The sequence below is a fragment of the Microtus oregoni genome, unplaced genomic scaffold (genome assembly GCF_018167655.1).
Source record: "Microtus oregoni isolate MIOR12 unplaced genomic scaffold, Mior012 000025F_ref0000491, whole genome shotgun sequence".
NCBI classification, from domain to species: domain Eukaryota; kingdom Metazoa; phylum Chordata; class Mammalia; order Rodentia; family Cricetidae; genus Microtus; species Microtus oregoni.
In genome coordinates, this window is record NW_024543084.1 from 6782317 (window position 1) to 6803173 (window position 20857).

General features: G+C 35.6%; 1 non-coding gene across 1 annotated transcript; it reads right to left on the bottom strand.

The window, feature by feature from the left end:
• Window positions 1-9843: 9843 nt before the first annotated feature.
• LOC121463195 lies at window positions 9844-9972 on the bottom strand. Its single transcript, XR_005976413.1, has one exon. It is a non-coding gene; the product is annotated as a small nucleolar RNA SNORA25 (small nucleolar RNA).
• Window positions 9973-20857: the final 10885 nt, after the last annotated feature.

A 20857-nucleotide genomic window follows, 5' to 3' on the forward strand; every position in this document is an offset into this window, starting at 1 on the left:
TAGAGGGAGAAAAGGGAATGGAGAAATTACGTAATATTATAATTTCAAAAATGTCTACCTTCTTATACATCACCTATAGAATAGAAAGTTGACTTTGATGAATAATGGGCAAAACACATATTTTCTCTGGTAGGTTATGGAAAATGTAAAATATAATATTTTGAAGTAATTTACATACTATTATTGCCCAAGGAAGTTAATCACTATACTTTTGAAATTTATTTCCTCATTCATATCACTGGTACTTTTTCACAATAATTCTGAAAAATAAATTAGCAAGGTACACTACAATGCTATGAACACAGTATGTGTGCATAATTTAACTTCAGGAACAATTTTATAAAATTGCCTTATACTCACTAAAAATCTCAAACTGTCTTAAAGTGTTTAAGCTTTAATCATGACTGGAGTTCTGCAATAATACTAAAATCCATTCTGTGGAGAAGTATTTGTGATACAATGATTTAAAAAAACGGTAGAAGACTGTGATATTGAATACAATGTAGCTCAAATATCTGTTATGAATACAAATACATTTTGTATATGAATTATAAAATATTAGAAAGGAGATCAGTGAATAGTAATGTGTATCATTGAGTCAGAACTCCATCTGGCAAAAACACTGCTTGCTTCACAGAGACAGGTGAGGGCTTTGGAAAGTATTTTTTGGTTCTGAGGAAAGTTACTTAATATGTATGAATACCAATTCCTTCATCTGTTTAAGCATTTTTTTTGTAGAACTGCTCAGACCAATTGTGTAGTAAATTATGCAAAATGAACTAGTAAAGTTCTTGGCATATAGAACAAATTAAACAAACATTAAAACATTTACAGTATTTATAAATTTTTACATTTTCCATCAGTGTATTTATAATTACATTTTGGAATTAGGAATTGGAAACTTTCTGAATGTTAATGTCCCTATTTATATGTTCTCTTTGGTTGAGATAAACCTAAAACAAACAAAACTCAAGCATTCTAGCTTCACTAATAGCTTAATTAGGAAAAATAACTCATATCAGCCAAGCATGTTTCTTCTTCATTAACTAAATCAATTAATTATGTAGGAACATTTTAAAATTTCACTTGTGAATTTCCCTATCACCCTGTAATGAGAAAAATATTACTCAATTATTCTTATTATCTTTATTGTGTTCTATCCTAGAATACAATAAAGGACAGAAACATGACATTTACAAGGATATTTGAAATTAAATAAGTGTTCAGATAGAAAATGTTAGAAAAGAATGACAATTGTAAATACTTTCTCTTGTGTGTTTAAACAGGCAGGAAAGCATTTAGTGAACTATGCTTGCCTACATCTGGACAGGAGATACACATCAAACAGGAAAGTAGAATACCAAAATTAATTATGCTAAAAACAATATTTTAGAATTAAAGGTTTCTTCTTGTAACTAGTAAAACAATATTTTAATTTAAAATTGTTTTAAAATGTCACCAATAGCAAATGTAAAAGAACATCCTTTGAAAGGGTGTCCATCAAATTTCATACTCTCCAACACCATGGGACTTGAGATGCAGACAGAGAAATTCACTGAAATGCGTTCTTTCCAAACTTTCAGCAACTCACTTTTCTTTCTTTATTCTTTCTTTCTTCCTTTCCTTTCTTTCTTTCTTTTATTGTTTTTATTGTTTTATTGATCTATACATTTTTCTTCACCACCCTCCATTCCTCTCTTTTCCCCTTCTACCCTCTCCCATGACCCCCACATTCCAAATTTATTCAGGAGATCTTTTCTTTTTCTCCTTCCTATTGAGATCCATGTATTTCTTTCTTAGGGTCCTCTTTGTTCACTAATTTCTCTGGCATTGTGATTTGTAGGCTGATTTTTTTTTCTCTTTGCTTTGTGTGTAAAAGTTACTTATGAGTGAATATATATTATATTTGCTTTTTTTGGGTCTGGGTTACCTCACTCAATATGTTTTTTTATTCGCATGCAAATTTCAAGATGTTGCTACTTTTTACCTCTCAGTAGTACTCCATTATGTAAATTCACCATGTTTTTTTTTTATTCATTCTTTGATTGAGGAGTACCTAGATTCTTTCCAGGTTCTGGCTATTACAAATAATTACAAATAAAACTGTGAACATTGATGAGCACATGTCCTTGTGATATGACTGAATTTCCTTTAGGTTTATTACCAAAAAGTGGTATTAATGGATCTTGAGGTAGATTGTTTCCTAATTTTCTGAGAAATCACCTACGATTTCCAAAACAGCTGTACAAGTTTGCATTTCCACATGATGTGGGATTCCCCTCTGTATGCTGTGACTATCCTTAGTTAAAAAAGAAACTGTCTTTGGCCTCTGCAGAGAATAGAGATAGGTAAGAAAACTAAACTGAATGCTAGGAGAAAGGAGGGAGAGTCAGAGTCATATAGCCCTGCCAAAGACAGACACTGGGAACTTTATGTGGTAAGCCACAGGTATGTGGCGACATACAGATTACTAGAAATTTGTTAATTTAAGATATAAGAGTCAGCCAATAAGATGCTAGAGCTGATGGGACAGGCAGTGTTTTCAGTAGTATAGTTTTTGTATGATTATTTTGGGTCTGAGCTGCCAGGCGGCCAGGAAACAATCAAATGGACTCCCTACAACAAATTGGCATAAAAACATAATGGACTAAATCCACATAAAACCTGAGAAGCCTTGGGGAAAAAATTCTAGACATGAAAGAACAGAGTTAAGCAAGGTTTGGTAGCAGCATTTTCTTGGTTTGGCTCTGTTTGCTAGAAGTAAGTAGAGGCATGGCTCCTTTAAGAGAGGTTTTCCAGATTCAGCAGTAGCAGAGAAATAAAAAACATGCTGTTTAAAAAGAGGTGGCTTCCTGGTTCGTCAGCCCAAATAGCTCTAACTCTTTTTCCAGCTATAGAGCATTTAAATGGGGTTCATGGGTAGCATGCTGCAAGTTACTTGGTAGCCGCATGAGCCAACTGGTTATCAGAGTTGAGGTGGTGAGCATGGCTCCCACACAGCAGTCTTAAGCACTGAACAGACTTCTGCCGTGATAAACTGGGCAGAGCAAGCAGACGGTGCTGTATTTACTCTACAAATGCTGCAGCTTAAGTTTTTAGAAGCACTTAGCATTTTAGGAAGCAGTCCTGGTCAGAAAAGAATTTAAGATACACAATAGTACAGATTCAGACATAAAAGACCTCTAAACAAGACACAGCATGTTTTAAAAATGTATGTAGGCTTGGGAGAGAGAAGAAAAAGAGTATAGAAAGCTATAAAAGTTAGTAAATGGTTTATTAAAAAAATAGTCTTTAAAGAGACAGAGTATAGACAGTCACAGATTAAAGAAATAAAGAAAATAAGCCACGTAAAGATAGACAATACACAGAGAGTCTGGATTATGTATATTATTGTTTTCTTTGAATTTTTTGAACATGAAGAAACTAAGTACAGAGAGAAATTTCAATGTATGGGTGGCTAAGCTAAATAAGCATTTATATTATAAAGATATTTTGATTTCAGAATTTGGGTCTAAGAATATGTCACTTTGGAAAAGAGGTTCTTCTTTTGTTTTCACAGAGGATGAAAACATGTAGAATTTTTATAGACTAATGTGGTTTGATGCATCTAGCCCCACTGAAAGGTTGCTGTTAACACCCTCAAATATTACTTTGCCCAACAAAAATCAGGAAGCAGTATGGCGAGAACCACACACATGTTCCCCAAAACTGTTTATAAATGTTTATTTATATTTGAAGGGGGATATGACATAGAGATGAATACTTGGCATTGACATGGATTTTGATTTATTGTTACAAATTTAAAGTCAATTTTGTTATGTTGTGTGTATATATATTTCTGATATTGATTAAGGTATTGTGTTTATCCAGCTCATTTAAAAATGTAATGTATAATTAAGAAATATAGGTTAATAAATAATCATCTATAATAGTCAAGTTTGTAGTTATGTTAGATCTTCTAGATGTACAGAGATTTATTTCAGGTAGATACGCATTCTTCAGATCGTTCAAAGACTACAGAGTATGGCAATTAAAATGTTTCAATAACTTAGGACTTTTCATGACAATGAGACACAGCTACTCCTGGCAGCACCAATTATTTCAAGAGAAAGATGGGCATCAAAGAGGCTCTTTATGGAGTTGGTTAGCCATTTGGGCAAGAAATTGTTCTTGCCTGGACTGTTTGATGGACTAGGCATTCTAGAACCACATAAAAATGACTACTAAGTTGCTTAAAGAAGATGAGGTGGTCCCTCAAGGTTCTTGCTTCATGATAGAGTCTTCTAGACATTCTGAAGAACACAGAATAAAGTGACTGACAAACTTCTAATACAGGCAGAATTGTCTTTGGAAATTGCCTGATTCATGGAAAAGTCTGCTGGATAATATGAATGTATAGGCTGAATATGGATGTCCCAACAGTACAGAAGAACTTTGGGTGACTGTCCAGGCAGCAAAATGTCTGTTATTTCTAGTGTTTTAGAAGTTGCTTAAAAGGCACTTCTTGTTTACTTAGGGAATATTATATCCTTCTGGAGTCTTTGAGTTGAAGAATTTATAGTTATAGTTTTTTTAGTTATGATAAGAGATAAAGTAGATATAATTCTTACATGATATCTGTTTTGTTATATGTAATTTTACTATGCAAAAGTTAAAACCTTCCTTTTTATTAAAACAGAAAAGGGAGGTGATGTGGGGTTCCCCTCGGTATGCTGTGAATACCATTGGTTAACAAAGAAATGGTTTTGGGTCTGTGCAGGGAAGAGAGTTAGGTGGGGAAAACTAAACTGAATGCTGGAAGAAAGGAGGCAGAGTCAGAGAAAAGCCATGTAGCCTCACCGGAGACAACCGCTGAGAACTTTACCCAGTAAGCCACAGCCACGTGGAGATACACAGATTAGTAGAAATGGGTTAGTTTAAGATATAAGTGTTAGCCAATAAGAACTTAGAACTAATGGATCAAGTAGTGTTTTAAATAACATAGATTTTGTGTGATTATTTCAGGTTTAAGCTGCCAGGCAGCCGGGAAACAAACAAGCAGCCTCCCTACAACATCCACCAACAACATAGGAGTTTTCCCCTTAGCCTGCATCCACTCTTCTCAGGAATAGGCTGTCATCAGTGTCACTCTAAAGGACGTCTGCCATTCCACAGCTATCTACTTTTCAGTGGTACCAGCAATAAAATTATTCATATCTTGAGAACTTACCTAATTTTAGTTTCTTATACACCTTTTAAGTTTAATAATATAGGTTTGTGAACACACCAAAACTTACAGCAAGTGGTATCAGCCCAGAATGGAAAAAAATTAGACCACAAATTTGTCTTCTATTTCTTGGCTTAAAAAATATTCTCTGCTGAATCCTGGTAGGATGCCAGTGGTGGTACTAAGACATAGCAGCAGGTCCTTCAACCTCGAGGACTCTAAGCTGTGAATCTTCTGTGGGTATTTTCCAAAGACTCTATATAGGACCCTTAAATACTCAAATAGCTTGTTATCTTTGAGCCTGCTATGTTAGAAAGTCATATAATGTGGTCTTTTTCATAACTTAGACCTGCTACAGAGATTTTTGGCCAACACTAACTGGAGAATCAAACGCAACAAAATTCTGCAACCTCTAGTGGTTTAGATATGCCACCTAATTTGGCCTCCTTACTCAGGTATATAATTCCCTGTGAAGTTTGTCAAATGCTGTAGAACATACATTTTCATGTTTACAGAGTTCTCCACGATTGTCTCTGTAATGTCTTGTGATTTTGCTGTCATTGTCATGATGTTATCTGTTGCCCTAGATTACTTAGTTATGGGACTAGCAGTATAGGGTAAAATGTGGGCCCTGAGGACAATGAGCTCCTTTATTCAACCTATTTTCAGAGAATAAAGTTGTCTATCAAAAGGTTGGGTTTTGAAAAATTATTCTTTTCTGGTGCCAGAATGTAAAGTACCTCTATGAAAGAATGCATTAAAGTGACGCGGTGAGAAAAACCACTTCTTTATCAGGTTTTAAAGTATGTCATGTTATGACTAGTCTTCATTCAAAATCTAATAATTTTCTGAGTAGTGCCCCAATTTCTTCGTGGAGAACTTCAAAAGGCTATAGGTTCATTATTAATGCAATTAGTCAACAAACAATCCCACCATTAAATTTTGTATTTTGTTTTCAGAACTTAGCTTAAAGCTAAATGTTTTGAATCTGTCATTTTATTTCTGTAAGCTCCAAAGTATGCTAATAAAATTTCGCGTTATTCTACATTTTTTACAGATATTTTGCTGATGTTATAATGATTATACTTGAAACCATAACTGAGAACAGCAATAAAATACAATTAAGTGTCTTTATTTCTCCTATCAAATAAAATCTTCTCCATTCAATTTTAAAGCAGATTTTTTAAAATTAATCCATGATTTATTAAAAAATAATCTCATGATTTTTAAAGTCAAAATCAATTCAGAATGACAAGGATTCTCTGGCATATATTTAACATCTTTTATGTATATTTAATGATACTTGGACTCAGTTATAATTTTACAACAATTCATAAATATGTTCAAATCTTGATATTAGTAAGTACACTCATTCAAATATTTATATACATGTTTATAATTAAAAGCACACATGGATGTGGAGGTCAATACGTGTCCCTAGACCTCTGGGAAATTATTTTGCCTCAAAGTATGGATAAAGTGAAATACATATTTTAGTACTTCTAATGTTCCTGCTTAATGTTTTAGGGAGTAGTGTTCCCCTCCGTCAGTTTGTTTGCATTGCCTTTACCTTGTTACCTAATAAGAAAGCAAGGTGGACTTGATTTTAGATTAACAGAATGAGAAACAGGAATGTTTATTTTCTTCCTTATTGTCTCTGAGAAAAAGCAAAAGCACTTCTATGGAAAACAGAGACACTGAAGCACAAAAGAAAGGAGAAAATATGTTTCCTATCTAAAGAAAAGCAAATCTATTTTTTATGTATGCTCTTAGTGAAGTGAAGACCACCAGGAAGAAAATTATTATACCTCTGTCTGAGAACAGAGGAAATGAGTCATTAAAAAATAAGCCAATACAGAAAGGTGCTCAGCTATAAATATGACTGAGAGATTCTACCAGGAAAAGAAAACACTGGCATGAAAAGAAAATCTTATCTGCATCTGCTTTTTTGCTCGACTTAAGGGGGAAAAAAAACTAAATGTAGCTTCAATGTACAACTGCAACAACAAAAATTCCTAAATGCTGCCCTTCTAAGAAAATGTGCTTTTCTGCAATGGTTATTTTTGGATGTAGACTTCAAAAAAGAAAGGTTTTTAAACTTTCAATTCTCCAACCCCCACCCCATCCAAAGTAAGAGGATGTGAAAAACTGACTCAAACTTTAATCAAGATCATCAAGCATTAATATAGATCTCTTACAAAATGTTTCAGGTGCATCTCCAGCAGCTCTGGGAATTAGGGTTCTATAATGAGAAAGAAGGCCATGAAATTTAGATATAGTCATTTTTGTCTAGTAATCCTATGGTGTGGGAAGTTCTTCTGTATATAATCTCCTTAGCTTGCTGCCATGTAATAGAAAACTCTTTCTTTAAACCTTTGCTATTGACATGATGTTTCTCCTAGAAATCTTAGGCATTCAACACACTTCCATATGTAATTGACCAAAGGGGGCGGAGTCAGAGAAAAGCCATGTGTGATTATTTAGGGTTTAGTGGCCAGGGACAAACAAGCGGCCTTCCTCATACACAATATTGTAATTAATACAGATTTCTGTGTGATTATTTTGGGTCTGAGCTGCTGGGAACAACAAACAGCCTCCGACCAACAATCCTATTATTACTAAATATTATTTGGTATGGATATTTTATATTTAAGTTCCTTTTCCTATTACTACAATTATTTGTTGAATATGTGAAATGAGCTAACAGCTATTTAGAAAAACCTTGAAGAACTAGAACTTACACATGGTGAAATAATCAAAGGCCAACTAAATTTTGTTTACTTAAAAAGGCTCTAACTAAATATGGACAAAAAGTTTGGAAAAAATTTTGGTACCTGACAAGTATAGGAAGCAGAACACACAAGGCACATGTGTATTTTATTTATTTATTTATTTATTTATTTATTTATTTATTTATTTATTAAGGATTTCTGCCTCCTCCCCGCAACCGCTTCCCATTTCCCTCCCCCTCCCCCAGTCAAGTCCCCCTCTCTCATCTGCTCAAAGAGCAATCAGGGTTCCCTGACCTGTGGGAAGCCCAAGGGCTGCCCACCTCTATCCAGGTCTCATAAGGTGAGCATCCAAACTGCCTAGGCTCCCACAAAGCCAGTACGTGTAGTAGGATCAAAAACCCACTGCGATTGTTCTTGAGTTCTCAGTATTCCTCATTGTCCGCTATGTTCAGCTAGTTCGGATTTATCCCATGCTTTTTCAGACCTGGGCCAGCTGGCCTTGGTGAGTTCCCGATAGAACATCCCCATTGTCTCAGTGTGTGGGTGCATTTTAGTTATAAGAAAGTTTAGGGGAAATGCTATGTCAAAGCAAGATTTACCTTGACAATTTGATTTTGTCAAGATAATGAAAAATTGATGGAAGACATGACCTTTATAACTCAGAGTTTATGGTAAATTCTAACTCTAAACATTGTACCTTTCATAATATTTGTCAATATCTTCAACATGCCATAAGATTTTGCAATAGGGAGGCAGTTTTAGCATTCATTTCCCTAGTTTTCAGTAATATTGGCCACACAGACTTTTTATTTAAAGATTTATTATCTAAAAAGAGTATCAAAAACAAAATCACACACTAAAATTAACTAGTCCTAAAGAATACACATCTCTCTGAAGTTTATACAGTTTGAGTAGTTCTTCAGAATGGAAATTAGAATAACAAGAAAAATGTAATATCTTTTTTATTTTGCTCCATGGCCCTAATACACATTTCCCATCACTGCTATCAGCCCCTACCAGAAACACACAGAGATGGAGGTACAAATTTTGAACTACAATCTTTTAAACTACAAACTGTAATAATTTTTATCTTTATAATTATATCAGATATTCATGATATTGGTAAAGAGCTCATATAAAGTTAATAAAAATAGAGAATATAATTGTTTCCTAAGTGGTCTGCATGAGAAATGTTCCCACAGCTTCATGTATCTGAACACTAAATCCGCAGATGGAAGAAGCACTGTTTGGGGAGACTGTGGAGATTTTAGGATGTAGAGTATTATTGGAAGAAGTATATCACTGGGGGAAGAATTTGAGGACATATGGACATGTAGCCTAACCACGTTTCCAGTTCATTCTCTTCATCTTCTGTGTGTAGTTGAAGATATGATGTCTCAGCTTCCTGTTCCTGCCACCTCCTTCCTTGTCTCCTAATATTATGGACTCATCCTCTGGAAATATGAGTCAAAATAAGTTTTCTCTTAAGCTGCATCTTGCCTTGGCATTTTATCATCAGAGATGACAAGTAACAAATACAAATGTCATGTCCTTTCTTTTCAATAATTAATTATTTCAGATATTACCCTAATGGATTAAATAAATGTTATGTAACTGTTATTAATTTTATGATACTGACTCCAGACACATGAACGAAATGAGGTTAAAATCAAAAGAGTATAAAAGATAATCTGTGGAAGAAATAATAAAATATTCTTGGGATAGCTATAACAATATAGATAAAAATAGATGCTAAAGCAAAAAGTCCTTTTTTATTGGAAATAAATTTTTATTTAAGGGATTTGATTTCATTGCTCTCCATCCTGAATCACATGGTTTCCAGATTTCTGAAGGGAGTTAAAAAAGAATTAAGTTAAGCTCTCACAGCTTCTGACTTGGGGAATGCATGTTATCTTCTCAGAAAAACACAACACTATCAAGTACCTGCTTTCTTCTGTGAAGAACATCAATCTTTGGTCACAGCATAAAGAGCTTTTGGTTTCACAGTCCAACACGCCCTTTTTGAAATGACCATAAGGCAAAAACTCTTACAAGCTAAAGGATATTGATAGAGATATTGATTAAAGAGTTCCAAAATATATGAATAAAGAAATAACACTGGAGAAAGAATAAATGGGTTTTCAATAGTATTTAGTCTTAATTCACCTTTTTCTATAATGCACAAATACAGCTTAAGGCTGAAGTCATTAGCAGAACCAAACTTGAAAATATTTTAAAATGAAGAAATTGTGCTACACACCTTGGACAATGTGTCAAAGAAAATATACAAAGCATATTTTTATAAGGAACTTAGAGACTGAAGAAAATAACATGTAACATATAAAAGAGAAAAAAGTTTATGGTGGAAATGTTTACAATGAACAGAAAGGATCCCAAGCCAGCCATTTCACCTTCCAACTTGAGGAAGATACTAGGTCATCTTAAGTGTACTAAACATTTTTTCTCATCAAATGTACATACAGGGATACATAATCATGATCAAAGAACTTAAAATGGATGAAAAGGCAAAAGTTTGGGAGCCAGTTTTCATAATATTATTGTACATAAACACAAAAATGTAAAAAGATCCCAAACATTCATCAAGCGCTGAGTAAAGTTTAAAATCTTATCTATTCATAGTATGCATTATTATTCAGACAAACAAAATAACTATTTTGCCAGAAAAAAGTTTTTTTAATAATTTTTAATTAATTAATTTCATGTGAATGACTGTTTTGCTTATAAGTATGCTTGTGTACTACTTGTGAGCTCAGTGCCCAAGTTGTCCAGAATGTGGCAACAGATTCCATGGAGCTGGAGCTTAAAAGGTTCAAGTGACAGTTGGAGTCCAACATAAAACTGGGAACATAAAAAGGTGTGCCAATGGCCATACTAACTTGCTCCTTAGTGGAGACACAAATCATGAAAAGAAACATGCAGGTAAGCTTTTTATTGTGTTCCATAGCACTGTCTTGTCCTTTTCAGAAATTGTTCCTGTAATCTAATATTACTATTGCAACAATTACCATCTTATATAGAAACAGTTCTTTGAATAAAACCAGCCTTGAAGAAACTAGAGCAAAAAGTTGAGAGAAAGAATCGGTTGAGGCCATGAATCCAGCTGACCTCTTTTTTTCTTGACTTTTGCTCATTGACCTGAATTTGTATTAACAGCAAATGAAAGAACCTTGATGCTCTAAGTTCATTACTGTAACCCAAGAATGTCTTGTTAAGGCCAGGAATAGGTCCGCTAAGGATAAAAGAATACATGCAAGAATGATTGTATCACATGGAAATAAATTTCTTCAACTAATTATGTGGGAGTTTTGACCAGCTTTGTAAGTGAGACCTCTTAAAGAAACTATGGTTAACTACCAAGATGAAATTCCATTCATACTCCTCATTGCCAGCATGTCTCATTTGGATTCTAAAATGTTGGGGTTTTTTTTAGGATAAAACAGCAAAATAAAAAAGAAAGAGAAAACTTTAAACTCCACAGTGGGCCTGTGAAAGCACAGATATATACATATTGGTTCTTACTTATGCTTCATGGTTTCAGTGTTACTTTTCTTAGTATTACGACAAAACAGTGGACAGAGGAGAACCATTGTTTTGGCTCATGATTTCAAAGATTTTAGCCCACCATGGTTGATCAGGGCAGCTCTGTCATTATGGCAAGCTTACCTGGAAGCTCAGACCACAGACGTAACCAAGTGAAGTGTACAACCTACGGTGGAATGTCTCAAGCAACAGCCAGTTAGGCTGTCGTTCTGAAATCTCAACTTCCTTTAAAGTAACACCACTAGCTAGGCACCAAATAGTTAAAATCATATGGAGGACTAATTTTAGGTTCAACAAAGTGACTATTCAGTATGGCTATCTGTATGTATATTGACTGTCTGTGGACATACAGGAATTTATCCATCAAATCAAGTAATAAGTACTTGTTAAATCCATTTTTCCAAGATGGAAGTAGAATTCATCTAACTCAGTGGAGTTTACTTATTGACTTATTTATTTTTGTGGTGGTAAGAATCAAACCCAGAAACCTATAGGCAAATATTACAATAGTGATCTGTACCCCATCACAGGTCTAGTGATTCAATAACCACTCTATATCAAATATTTTTATCAAAACTCTAAAGAACTAACAAAAATATATAAGATGTACATTATGAATCTAGGTGCAAACATGTAAGAGACAGAAATATGAGCATGCAAATATTATATAGGTGAACTCTGCAAGAGAAAGAAGACAGGAAACACATTTCTATGAACACATAAGGCAATTTGGATTATTGGGTGCTCTGGATGCTTCTGGGCAAGCAGCAGAATCAGCAGTGTGTACAGAAGTAGAAATTTCCTTCCACATAAAGTAAAAACCTATAAGCAAAAAAAAATACACTTCTATTGCAGGAAATTACTTGAAGAACAGGGAATTAAATTCAAGAAGGTAGGATGGGCTGGAATTTTAAGGTCTTGTATACTTGGTAATGTTCCTACAAGCTGTAATGACTTTGGGGTGTATATATCACCAGGGACATGGAATTCGGAAAGTCAAAGCAAAAGTCACTTTCTGCCTTAGGAGTGTTTACATCTGTGTTCTGCTCAGTTAATTTAAGTGTCTGATTCACTCTGCAGAAGTTACTGCTTGAAAGAAAACAGAAAAAAATTCACTCTCGATTATTATATGACTTTTGGGGTATTTAAAAGGCAGGTTTGTCATTGGGTTCAAAAGCAGCCATTGCCCTTTTAGGAAACTTATTCTCAGAATGGAAAGCTCCCATTTCTTAACTCAGAACTCACAGTTCTCCAATAAGTGTGCCTTCCTTTATCAGGGACAGCCTGTGTTCATGTCATTGGATATTGTGTTCAAAGGCCATTGATGTACAGGAAACCTTTTGCTCAAAAAGAAAAAGGAAACTAGGAAAATGAATAGAAACAAAGGGTCTGCAGAGTAGAGAAACTCTGTGTTCCTGCGGGCTGCTTTTTGCATTTTGGGTGAGTAGACAGACAAATTGAACTGAAATTTTGCATTATAATATCTTAATTTCAGTAAATTCAAGACTTATTATTATCCTTCGGTCATTGATGAGCCTTGCTTTGGCATATACAGAAATTCTATTTTCTTTTGCAATACAATAGAGAATATAGAATTTGTCTCTATTTTCTATTCATATGCTTCAGCTTTTTTCAGTCTCAGGAAATCCCCAGGTCTAGGTTTCTGCTTACTGAAACATATACTCGTTCATTTATTCTCTACTCTTAGTCATCTTGATTTCTGAGACATCTATTGCAGTAGAGGTACAGTATTTAGTTTACTGTTGCATCTGTGTTTCATTGCTGGGTTTTGAATGCCCAGTTACAGGCTAAATTCAGCAAGAAGATAATGAAAGAACAATACATGTAGCAATTATATTTAACAGTGTATATTCAGATGAGTCTATGGACTGTATCTCATATAGTAACACGATCTTCAATGGTAGCTATAAAATATAAAATGTGCTTTCAGTGCATATAGCACATAGTGCTCATAATGAGTCATTTGACAAAGGCTTCTATATTACAATGGTGAAAATTAGAAAGCAAATTGTTTGCTTGCTTTCTCTTCAAACTCATCTGATTGACTCTAGGTGATATCTAACTATTTTCTCTTAAAGGGACCTGCTTTGTTAAGTATGTTAGTAACATAGAAAGGGTGTTAGTGTAACATAAAAGGACATGCACTATCTAAATGTTAAGAGATCATCTGTCATTGTTTGGAGTAGGCACATGTAGCTCTGTCAGCTGATAGGACTCCATAAGTACCATTAGTCCTGCACAGGTACAATGTTCTGTTTGCTTTTGAAACTATGAATACGAAATGTTGAACTCTATAGAGTCTCACATAATCATAGAATATTATGAACAATAGCTGTCATTGCTTTTGCATTGTTGGTGATTAAATCCAGGGCTTTTGTTCATGCTAGACAAGTGCTCTATCACTGAGGTATACACCAAACTACTTGCTTCTTCTGTGAGCAAATAATTTCTTAAAAATTAAAAGGAAGAGCAAAAAAGAAAAAAAACCCAGATGTGATAGGCACACACATGCTTGCACAACATATGCACACTTACACCAAAGGAATTCAGAATAAGAAATAAGGAATGAGAAAGAGCTAAAGTCTGCAGAAGCGAGTTGGGAAAGCACAAGCCCCAAATCACTTGCTTTGTATAATAATGACAATAGTTGATTATCTGTCAAGTTCTTTACATAAAACCTTATTTAAATCATACAGCTCAGTGGAGTCAGTACTGTTGTTATCACCATTTTCTTGTTGAAAAAAAAATAACCCTACATCACAGTCCAATCTGCTAAATGACAGGCTTAAAACAAACCAAAGTGGTCTGGCTCTGAAGTCGGGGCTCCCGTGAGCCCCTGGAATCCCTCAGCATGATTGTGATGATCTTAGTTTTGAGGCACTGTAGTTTGAAAAATCATATCTGTTCAATTATTATTCCTGTGTGAGAAATAGAACAAGGTTGAGCAAGCAGGATAGCAAGTCAAATATAATAATAAGAGTTGTACATAGACTGTTTCAATGGAAAAGCCACAAAGGATGCCTTTATTTCCAGAAAGCAGGGCTCTCTATACATTATTGTGATCACCCTGAGGTTCTGATTCTCTTTACTAAACGTATGAAAAATAGTATCTCTGATGGCAGCTAAATTTGTAACATTTGAAAACACAACTCTATCCTTTAAAATCTAATAGCAAATAAAGGATAAATAAGTTTATATGGAAAACTACAGAGCAGAACTGACAATTTGTATATGAATATTCGAGGGCATAAAATAAAAATAAGTTTGGCAATCATATTTCTGGTTCTAAAGTGAAATGTCTCACCCCTGCATTGTTCTTTTCAATTGGTTTTTTTTTCTTTTCCTACAGAATTGATTTTTTGCAGTTCCTGAATGGAAATGATTTTTTTCAAATGTGGCTCTTGAAAACTATGATAAGTGATTCAGCAGACACTTAACTGCACAGTGGTTATTGGGCACATAAAATAGCTCTATATAGTGTCTTCCATGGAGAGACTGCCAGACAGTATCGTTTCCCCCTTAGTTATCAAACACTGTCTTACTTACATTTCTATTGTTGCAGTAAAACACTATGCCCAAAAGCAATTTGGGGAGGAAAGGGTTTATTTCACCATGCACTCCCAGCTAACACTCACCACTGAGAGAAGTCAGGGCAAGAACTAAAAAAGCCTAGAGGCCAAAGCTGAAGCAAAGACCATGGAGGAATTTAGCTTACTACCTTGCTCCTATTGACTTGCTCAGCTTGCTTCCTTAAACATCCTAGAACTACCTGCTGCGGGATAGAACCACTCACAATGAGCAATCATTTATCAAGAAAATGTTCAACAGATTTGCTTGTAGACCGGTCATATGGAGGGATCCTCAAGTAAGGTTTCCTCTTCCCAGCCATGTGTATGTTTGTGTTAAGTTGACGAAAACCAACCAGCACAAGCCTCTTGGGGTCATTTTCAGATGAATATTAAATGTGACCTACTCCTTTATTGCTTAGGCCTTCCCGTTAGAATAAAAATAAGTGGAACAGAAGAATCCAAGATATCCTGGATTTCAGGTTGGTCATTCATCAATCTGTGACGTGGGATGAGCTAAAGCCTGTTCTCAGCAATCTTTTTAAACTTTTATTTATTTTTTAGATTTTCATTTAAGAGTACTATATTTGCAGTATTCTCTCGTTCCCTCTCCTCCAAGTCCTACCATGTCACTCCCACTCTCTCTTAAATCCATGGCTCTTATTCTTAATTATAATTATTACATAGATATAGACATATGTATATCCATTTAAAAAAATGTAACCTGCTGAGTTCATTTAGTGTTGCTTAAGTATGTTTATAGTTGACTTCTGGGGATGAGCTAACCAATCATGACCTTCATCCATGAAGAACACTGAGTCACTTTCTCTCTTAAATCATAAATTGCCGTTAGCTCTTCTTTTAGAGATGAGGCCTTGTGATAAATTTCCTATTCACTTTGGCATGTCAACTGATGTTGCCATTGTTTAAATCTTGTTCAGGCAACTATATTGCTGAAATCTCCTGGATGCAGCTTCCCTGCCATATATAGAAAGCAATATCTGCCAGTGTACCTCTTGTCCTGACTATCTGGCTCTAATAATAATCTTTCTGTTCCTTCCTTCATAATTTTCCCTAAACCTTATATGTAGGAATTATGTTGTAGATGTGTCAATGAGGAATAGACATCACAGAGTCAATTGTTATCTACATTTTCTTAAATTGGGGCTTTGTATAATGGTCTTCTTCAGCTGCAAAAAGAACTTTCTCTGGGGAGGAATGAAATCTACATTATCTGTGAAAATAAAGATAAATATTTGAGATGTAGTAAAAAAAAAAATATGCTGACTTACTGAAAGGTAGTGGGTTTTCTTCTAGGATTTACCAACCACAAATAGTTGACAATTATATATTCATATTGAAGAAGCTCAAAAGGCCTTATTCCATCCTCGTCAGGGGAGCAGTCGCAGAATGATCTGGAATCCTAGATGTGAACACACACAGTCAAGCATTAAGCAGATTCAGTATCATTCTTCTGAACTGGGCTTGCAAATGTAACTTCCAAGGTTTTGCCACCATTAGTTGCCTCACAAGAGAAAAAAGAAACGGAAGACAGAATGACCAAGACCTGGTGATTTGAAATCCTTCCTAGAAAGCTTCAATGATGCAAATGTAGTTAGAAAACATTCCATGGATATGTGAGGGGTTCATTTGGAGCATCTCGTTGATGTCAAAATTTGAATATTTTTGAGGATCTGTACAAAAGACAGCTTACAAAGCTTAAGTCCTAGATGCTTCTCCTGACAGACATTGGCACTCTGCATATTACCTAATTGTACCCCATGGTTTGAAAAGGAAATCACATGCAGGATGAAGGATCCAAGTATGCAACACAAAAATACAAGGAGCAAGGCCAACTGGATTCCATTTCCTGTCTAAAAGAAGCAGATTCTCTACCAACCTGACTGATCATGTTGGACGTCTTGTGTTCATGTTTTCGGACATTCCAATGTAAAGAAAGAACAGGAATGAATCCTTTATATGAAATCTTCTACTTAATTATTTTGTATCTAATTTAGTACTTTGAAAAAGAAAAAACAATTATGTGTGCTAAAGTACGCCTGGAGGCCAGTTCTACATTACTGGTCACATATTGGAACTTTGAGACCTTTACTTTGGTAACTGTGGTTAGAAAGACTTAGGGAGAAAGGAACACAATCTATCCTCTAAAAGCAGTGTGCTAGGGGAGTTTCATGACCCCTTAGAAAGTGATGCATTTTACATGGGCTCTGTAATACAATGGACGTCTAGGCAAAGTGAGGAGTTTTAAGGGTTCAGATGGGTTTCAGTTCTTTCTCCAAACACAAACCCTGACCTAGATGTGGTCCAATGCAAAAAAAAAAAAAAAAAAAAAAAAAAAAAAAGGAAAAACTGCAGATACACAGATACACATAAATTCTAAAATAATGTCTTTCATGGCAAAATGAAGCCACAAGGTAAAGGACATGCAGAAGGAAGAAGTCAGATAAGGGAGACAAAATTATTGTTTGCTGAAGCTCTGCTTCCAGTGCTATCTCTAGTGGCTTCCTGAACAATATATAAACAACACTGGGGAAAAGCAGTTTAGGTTTAGGCAGAGTATGTAAGTTTGGGGACATATACTGTCTAGTAAATTCTGAAAGTGTTTGGAAACATATCCTTTACCTAATCATATGTAGAGATAAAGGGAAGCGAAATTTATAAAGATGATTTGGGTCAATATACAGACACTATAGTTGACCACAATCTGTGTTTTCTAGAGAAGAGAACATTACAATGTAAGAATTAGTAGAATATAGGGGAAAAAAAGGTATAAAATTAAAATACCAGTAAGGTGAACCAATTCCTGTAGTGGTCTTTAGTATCTGGACTGCTGTCCCTGCTGCTTTGGAGTCCCAGGAAGACAAATTGAAGTCACCCCAGGGACCTGCAAACTGGCACGAAAATTTTTTGTCCTCCCTCAGAAATCCTTTATAAAGCCCTTAGTCCAGATGAAAGCAACCAAGATGAGAAGGAGGAGGAGGAAGAGGGGAAGTGTTTTATTATTTTCAAAGTACAAAGAAAAAGAGACTAAAATGAGATTGTTCTAAGGAGAGTTAAAAGAGACTTCACAGGAGTGCCTAGAGATTTCAAACTGTCTTCCTTATAAGAGGCTTGTAAGCTTTCTCATCTCTCAGCACACCAAGTATGTACACTTCCTTGCTCCAGGCCTTATCACCTGCTGCTATAGCACTAGACAGGCCTCCACCAACTCCTCCCTCAGGCAGCCTGGCCAGTCTATCCATAAATAAAAATGTTTGCTCTCGCCTTAAAAACAGTCTGGCTTTGCAATAAGTATAGATGAAAAGAATGAGCATGCTGCTTGTGTTAATCTTGAGATTTACCAGAGAAAAAAACAGTTCTAACAGTTTGAGTCAAATTTGAAGCAAGCTTTATTAAAATATTAAATACTAACCAAGGTGGACATTGGTCAGGATCACTACCTGATAATATCCCAACTAAGTGGCCCCAGTTTGAACAAAATTCATAGGCCACAATACTTTCCCATGAGGTTTTATTGTTATTTTTTTAAGAACTCCAACTCCCAGCATCACAGGAAGTTGCCTGGTCCTTGGGCAGGTGGGGCTTACAGGTTAATTTGGGGTATGAGACTTGCCACTGATACAAATTTGAGAGCTTTAAGGAAAGTTGAAATTTCCTTAAATTTAAGAGCCCGAGTCTCTTAAATAAGAAAACGTCAAAACTAAGGCTGAATTTCCCAGCCCCCAGTTAAACAAAAGGACAGAGGCTCACAGACACTTTCATCAGGGCTTAAAAAGTAAACAAATAATAAAGGTCCCTGATCTTAAAACATACTCTAAGTTTTTTTCCTACTACAGAAAAAAAAATCTTTATGGACTTTTTTAGTCTTCTCCAACATGCCATAAAACACAGATAATCAAGAGATTGCCACAACTCACTTCTTTCATTGAGATATGAAAATACAAATTCTTACTGAGCATCTAGATGTTTCAAATGGAAATTTTAGATGTTGCAGAGATATAATAAACCTTCTACTAATATAGGTAAACTCACAAACAGCATTCAATAAAGAAGCAAACTCAAAAGTTATCATGCTTTTGTCAATGATTTGAAAATTGCTTTTTACTCTTTGTTTATATTCCAATGATGATTAAAGAAACAGTTGCTTTTTTTGTGGCTACTACAAATAATCCAACACCTATTTTTTATGGTACTAAAAAATAAAACAGTAAATAAAAAGGTTGAATGAATATACAAATGGAAATATTTTTGATAAAATGGCATTTGTATACTACATTTAAAATATGTCCAGATGGGAAAAAAAGACAAAAGGTTTATATAGATTGTTATGAACGTTAAAATGGTTGAGTCTTTCCAGATGGAAAGGAAAGGTAAGAAATTTACATAAGCTGTGATAAGGATTTAGATATTTGAATGTTGATGTGGGATTTCCCTCTCTATGTTGTGCTTATCATTAATGAATAAAAACTGCTTTGGACCTATAGCAGGGCAGAACTTAGGTTGATAGGAAAGACAGAACTGAATGCTGGGAGAAAGGAGGCAGAGTCAGAGAGAAGCCATGTAGCCCACCAGAGACAGTAGCTGAGAATTTTACTCAGTAAGCCACAGCCACGTGGTGATACACAGATTAATGGAGATGGGATAAATCGATATGTAAGAGTTAGCCAATAAGAAACTAAAACTAATGGGCAAAGCAGTGATTTAATCAATACAGTTTCTGTGTGATTATTTCAGTTCTGGAGGCCAGGACAAACAAGCAGCCTGCTACTACAAATTGGTACCCAACGTGTAGCTCAAATCCACAACCCTGAGATTTGTAAGGAGCCAATTTCCTCCTAAAATCATTGCAGGAACCATCACCCTGGGGAGTCTGCAGAGAACCCCACACCCTTAATTGTGTTAGGAATAGTTCTATTGGCAGAGCCTACCCCACACCCAAATTGGCTGTTAATGAGAGCTATCTGTTAGCGGAACCCACCCCACATTCCAAACTATCTAGGGATCTAGGTGTGTCAACTCAGTGACTTCTTGGCCTACAGTGACCTGACCGAAGACAACCTCCTGCCTACGTGATCAACTCGGACCATGTGACCAACATGAACCACGTGGCAAGAGCCCAGGCCCCTGCGCCCACCCCCCAACTCTTTACCCTATAAAAGTTGTACCCCGTCTCTAATAAAGAGAGGCTTTGACAAGAATTCTCGCTTAGCCTCATTCTGCTTTCCTAACCCATTATCTTCCAGGTGGTGCCTCTCCGTGACCCTGGAATAACTGACTGCCAGGTGGGTTACTAACCCTAGACTGAGTAGCCCACCAAGGCAATCAACAGAGATTAAGAGTCCCATGTTCTACTAATTGAGCTAGTACATGCCACATAGCCAACTAAGATCCACTTTAGCCTCAGAGGGCTTGCAAAGGAATTCTAAAGACTAAAAAACAAAGTTTAGCCACATTAATTTTCCCGAATGGGTTTTGCTTGCTGGCAGCATGCTGTGGCTCCCTTAAGAGAGGTTTTTCTGATTCCGCATTAGCAGAGGGGGAAAAAGCCACATGGTTTTAAAATGCCAGCTTTCTGGGCCATGCTGCCATTGCTACTCTGGCTCTTTCAGAAGACCAAGCATTTGAATGGGGTTTGTGAGTACCATGCTGTGGCTTCCTTGGTGGCAATACAAATCAGTTGTGGGCCTAGAGATGGGGCACTATGCATGGCTCTTGGAGATAGTTAGCATCTCTACCTTGCTAGGCTGGGT